This window comes from Lolium perenne, chromosome 1 (assembly GCF_019359855.2).
Source record: "Lolium perenne isolate Kyuss_39 chromosome 1, Kyuss_2.0, whole genome shotgun sequence".
NCBI classification, from domain to species: domain Eukaryota; kingdom Viridiplantae; phylum Streptophyta; class Magnoliopsida; order Poales; family Poaceae; genus Lolium; species Lolium perenne.
Genome location: NC_067244.2, coordinates 151,812,383 through 151,818,404, shown reverse-complemented (window position 1 = coordinate 151,818,404; position 6,022 = coordinate 151,812,383).

The following is a 6,022-nucleotide window of genomic DNA, read 5'->3' as shown; positions in this document are numbered from 1 at the left end:
CCAATAGGGAGTGGAAACAGCACCGGCCCGCCATGCACGGATGCATTAATTCCGTTTCCCCAGCCACACCGTTTGGTTTCCATCTGGTAGGTCCGTTTACTTTGCATTAGAAACCTCTTCATCTCGGAGATGAAAATGTTGCGGCAGAATGTGGCGCCAGTTTTTTCTTTTAAATTCGAACGAAAACTCTGCCATGACCTTCCACCATCTATATATACCACAAGGGGTGTATCTTACGCGTGCGTCGCGTGTGACTTAGACTTAGACTCTTGCTCGGAGAGGAGAGGAGATGAGATGAGAGAGTACACTCTGCCGTCCGTCGATTCGATCTCTCGGCCGGCTGGCTTCATCGTTGTTCCCTCGTCGTCGTGCAGCCGGCCGTGAAGGGGAGCATCCAACCACAAGTATTCCATCAATCCCTTCCTCGACGGTTCTTGGATGATTTGCCTTTTCTGCTGATGTTACCTTCTGTTTTTAGATCGACATAGGCGAAGCGAGCTGGGATGTGGGTGTGCTTGAAGAAAGATCGGTCAGTAGTTTTTATATTTCTTCTTAGCATCCTCTTCCACTGCCTGTCCGTCCATGGTGCCTCCTCTTGATTATGTGTCTTTCTTTAAAAATATCTGATATGTTATGTACTGTACCAACTGTTTAGTCTAAAAGACGTGTATAGGCTCTTCAACAAAACAAGCAGCCGGTCCGTACAAACTGCCAATTCCTCGGCTGTTTTTTCTAAATTCCTTTTTTTTGGGACTGTGGATTCCAAATCAGACGGGCAGATTGGTGCACAGTCTTTTTTTATCGAGGCAGATCGGTGCAAAAGCGGGTTGTACCTCTGTTGTGGGACTGCATTCTAAAAAAGCTTGCGCCCGCCTCTGCTGCAGGAAGTGGAATCTGCATCGGTCTCCGCCCTGCGCCCTGATGCGGAACCCTTCACCCTTAGACGCAGCGTGCGCTTCACCACGCTGGCCAAGTGTGCAGGGAAGGCGCCCAAGAAGGCCTCCGCGGCTGAGTCGACACTTCTCAAGGCCCTGGGTATTGTGCCTGCCGATCTTGCCGGCGTGTGCGTGCACCCGAGGGTGGGCGCATCGCCATCAAGCGGCGCAGAGGTTGTGCCGATTTTTCTTTGCCGGCGCCACGATCTCGAGCAGCTGCAGCCCGAGGCAGGTCAATGGCGGCGCGGTTTTCTTTGCCGGCGCCACGGCCAAAGGCAGCAGCAGCCGGTGATACTTTTCTTTTGCAGCGGTCTAGGGTTTGCATTTTCTTGCTGTTTCTTTTGATTTCTTTTCTACCGAAAAATCTAGAACCCTAGGCGCTCTGAATCTGATACCAATGTTGAATCCCTAGGATCCACTAGGGTAGATGTAATCGGTAGAACTAGGCGACGAGGTGCCAATACATGGGCCATGCGCGGCCAAGGGTGGGGCCGCGCCTGCCCTATGTACTGCCATGTGGCAGCTCTCCTGCGCGTGTCCTTCTGGCTCCGTCTTCGTCCCAGAAAAATAAGACTATGGGCTTTTGTTTCGTACAATTCCGAGAAATTTTCATGTAAAACTTTTTTGAAACACAAAAACAACAGAAAATAGGAACTGGCACTGCGACACTGCGTTAATAGGTTAGTCCCATAAAATGCTAAAAAGTGTAGAAAAGTACACATAAAACATATAAGAATTGTAACAAAACAAGCATGGAGAATCAAAAATTATATATACGTTTGGAACGTATCATGGCACTTAGCCACTTTTGGTTCTTTAGGGTATATCCCATCTCCACTGGAGCATGGTCCATTTTCTTTTTCTGCCATGCAGCATCATCATCCTTGTCATCTCTGACTGGATCTTTTGGTCTGACCGGCTGTGGAGTGTCCACAACCGAGTCCACCTCAACACAAACGAAGGAAAAATCCATCTTCTTCCTGCACTCAGTGTAGTTATCACCTCTGAGGGTTGAAACATCTTTGATGCAGCTCATCAATTAGTACCCTCATTTAAAACCACATCTGAGTGTGAGCATAACAATAATTGCATGCAATAATTCAACGTTGGTTAAAATTAAAACATACAAATATTTGTGCAATTAAATCTATATCACCGTTAGGAAGAAAATAGAGATAAATGCACACCTTTATTGCAACAAAACATGATCATGCCATTAATAACGTTGGTCCAAAAATAACATAACTATAATTATCATAATAATTACTTTAATCATCTCTCTGAAAATTTAATGTTCACGTTTTCACATATTGTTACAACAAATAACGTTGGTCATAAAATGACAGGATCATAATTGTTTCAACAATCACTTTTAATTAACTTTTTAAATTTAATCATCACTTTTGCATTTTTAAATTTTAAAAAACATCTTTAAATATTTGCAGCGGTTTGAATTCAAACTTTGACTTTTAAAATTTTCAGAGCCATAAACTTTCACTTTTTAATTCTTGAACAAATATCAGTTGGTTTATTTATTCAGATAAAACTTGGATACAATTAGGCATAAAAACAGCCAAAATTGACTAAAAATGCAATGTTGAAAGAAACTGTGTGCAGCCCAATTGCTCCCACGGCCCACAGCCCACGCGAGCTTTGCGGCCTGCGAGATTGGCCCAGCAATGCGGCCCACGGCCTGCTCGCGCGGGAGGGGCGGCTCCGAGCTACACTGCCATCCGATGCACAATGGATGGTCGTGCGCGTCGATCGGCCGTATAAAAGGCCCGAAAATGCCGACCCCCAGGAAAACCTAACCATTTGCCCCTTGCTCCGTCTCCCGCTCGCTGGCGGCCGCGGAGGGAAAAAAACCCGAGCGCCCATGGCCGGCGCCACGCTAGTGACAGCGAGCCCACCACGGTGGCTGCTCGGCGAGGCTTCCCTTTTCTCCCCTTTCCTTCTTTTCCTCCTCCCCACCCGAGATCCTCGACAGCCACCGTGGAGCACTACAAGAAAAGTTGCCATGGCCGACGAAGTTGAAGTCGCGCCGTGGTTGCTGGTGTACCATGGCCGACGATTTTGGGTCCTTCCGTGGTGCATGTCAAAACTTTTTTTTTCTCGTTTTTGCGGCCACCTAGCCCGACGAAAGCGGCCAAAACGTCGCGTATGGTGGCCCGGGACGTGGTGCATCTCGAAATCTCGGGTTCGCCGGCCGAGTCAACGCAAATCCGCACCGCCGAGGGATGTAGGGCCCAGATGGCAGCCTCTCTGGCATTGTTTTTTTTCTCGATCACGCCATCTCGTTCAACGTTCTCCGATCGAGCCGTTTACGATGCAGGATCATGGGTCCCGCATGTCATCCTCTATGAACCAAAATTCTTTCTATTCTTGGATTTTTTTGACCCCCTGATTTCTGGCTACTTCCTTTTTCTTTTGATCCCTTGCCGCCTTGGAAACGTTGAGACCGCTGCTGCTAAATGGGACCCGCATGTCATCCTCTATGTGCAATCAACTTTCTTTTCTTGGAGTTTTTTTTGGCACCTCATATTTGGTCACTTGCCTTTTTCTTTCGATCCCCTGCCGCCTCTCAAACGGTGATACCGCTGCTGCTAAATGGGACCCGCATGTCATCCTCTATGTACTATAAAACTTTCTTTTCTTGGATTTTTTTGGCACCTCATATTTGGTCACTTGCCTTTTTCTTTCGATCCCCTGCCGCCTCTCAAACGGTGATACCGCTGCTGCTAAATGGGACCCGCATGTCATCCTCTATGTACTATAAAACTTTCTTTTTTTGGATTTTTTTTGGCACCTCATATTTGGTCACTTGCCTTTTTCTTTCGATCCCCTGCCGCCTCTCAAACGGTGATACCGCTGCTGCTAAATGGGACCCGCATGTCATCCTCTATGTACTATACAACTTTCTTTTCTTGAATTATTTTTGGCTCCTCATATTTTTTCACTTGCCTTTTTCTTTCGATCCCCTGCCGCCTCTCAAACGGTGATACCGCTGCTGCTAAATGGGACCCGCATGTCATCCTCTATGTACTATAAAACTTTCTTTTCTTGAATTATTTTTGGCTCCTGATATTTTTTCACTTGCCTTTTTTCTTTCGATCTCATGCCACGTTTGAAACGTTGAGGAACCTGCAGGCTCATGGGACCCGCATGTCATCCTCTATGTACTATAAAAGTTTATTTTCTTGGTTTTTTTTCACCCTCTGATTTTTGGCAATTTCTTTTTTCTTTTGATCCCCTGGCGCCTCTCAAACGGTGATACCGCTGCTGCTAAATGGGACCCGCATGTCATCCTCTATGTACTATAAAACTTTCTTTTCTTGAATTATTTTTGGCTCCTCATATTTGGTCACTTGCCTTTTTCTTTCGATCTCATGCCACGTTTGAAACGTTGAGGAACCCTTGGCTCATGGGACCCGCATGTCATCCTCTATGAGCAATCAACTTTCTTTTCTTGGAGTTTTTTTTGGCACCTCATATTTGGGCACTTGCCTTTTTCTTTCGATCTCATGCCACGTTTGAAACGTTGAGGAACCTGCAGGCTCATGGGACCCGCATGTCATCCTCTATGTACTATAAAAGTTTATTTTCTTGATTTTTTTCACCCTCTGATTTTTGGCAATTTCTTTTTTCTTTTGAACCCCTGCCGCCTCTCAAACGGTGATACCGCTGCTGCTAAATGGGACCCGCATGTCATCCTCTATGTACTATAAAACTTTCTTTTCTTGAATTATTTTTGGCTCCTCATATTTGGTCACTTGCCTTTTTCTTTCGATCTCATGCCACGTTTGAAACGTTGAGGAACCTGCTGGCTCATGGGACCCGCATGTCATCCTCTATGTGCTATAAAAGTTTATTTTCTTTATTTTTTTTCACCCTCTGATTTTTGGCTATTTCCTTTTTCTTTTGATCCCCTGCCGCCTTGGAAACGTTGGGTAAGCTGCTGACTCATGGGACCCGCATGTCATCCTCTATGTACAATCAACTTTCTTTTTCTTTTGATCTCAAGCCGCATTTGAAACGTTGAGACCGCTGCTGCTAAATGAGACTCGCATGTCATCCTCTACGTACAATAAAGTTTCTTTTCTTGGATTATCTTTGGCTCCTGATATTTTGTCACTTGCCTTTTTCTTTCGATCTCATGCCGCCTTTGAAACGTTGAGTAAGCTGCTGGCTCATGGGTCCCGCATGTCATCCTCTACGAACAATAAAAGTTTCCTTTCTTGGAGTTATTTTTTACCCCTAATTTCTGGCTATTTGCCTTTTTCTTTTGATCTCCTGCACCCTCTGAAACGATGAGGACGCTGTTGGCAGGTCGGTCCCACATGTCATCCTCTATGAACAATAAAAGTTTCCTTTGATGGATTTATTTTGAACCCCTAATTAATTTCTGGATATTTCCCCTGCCGCCTTGGAATCGTTGAGGATGCTGCTGCCTCATGGGTCCCGCATGTCATCCTCTCAGAACGGTAAATGTTTATTTTCTTGGATTTTGTTGACCAAACGATTTTTGGCTTATTTTTTCTTTCGATCACGTGCAGCCTTTAAAACGTTGAGGACGCTGCTGGCTCACGGGTCCCACATGTCAACCTCTATGAACAATAAACGCCGAGGATCTTTGCCTCATGGGTCCCGCATGTCATCCTCTCAGAACGAAAATGTTTCTTTTCTTGGATTTTTTACCAACAGATTTATGGTTTATTTTTTCTTTCCATCCCCTGCCGCCTTTAAAACGTTGACGACGCTGTTGGCTCATGGGTCCCCGATGTCAGCCTCCCCGTACAAGAAACATATGATATCTTGATTATTTTGCAGACAATAAACAATGTATTGCGTTCTGAGCTATTTCAAACGGATAATTAAATCTTTATTTTTACATAAACAAACTTATATGTTGAATCTCCTTGTTTTTTTGTCTTTGCGAAGCATAGGACTTTCCTGTTTTTTTAGAAAATTCGGAACTTTCCTGTTTTGGACCTGGGCTGAAATTGTACGAGTCAAAAGGCCAAGCGAGATAGTTCGAAGGCCCGAATGTCCAGATGCAGCCCAATTGAAATCTTTCTTCTTGGATTTTT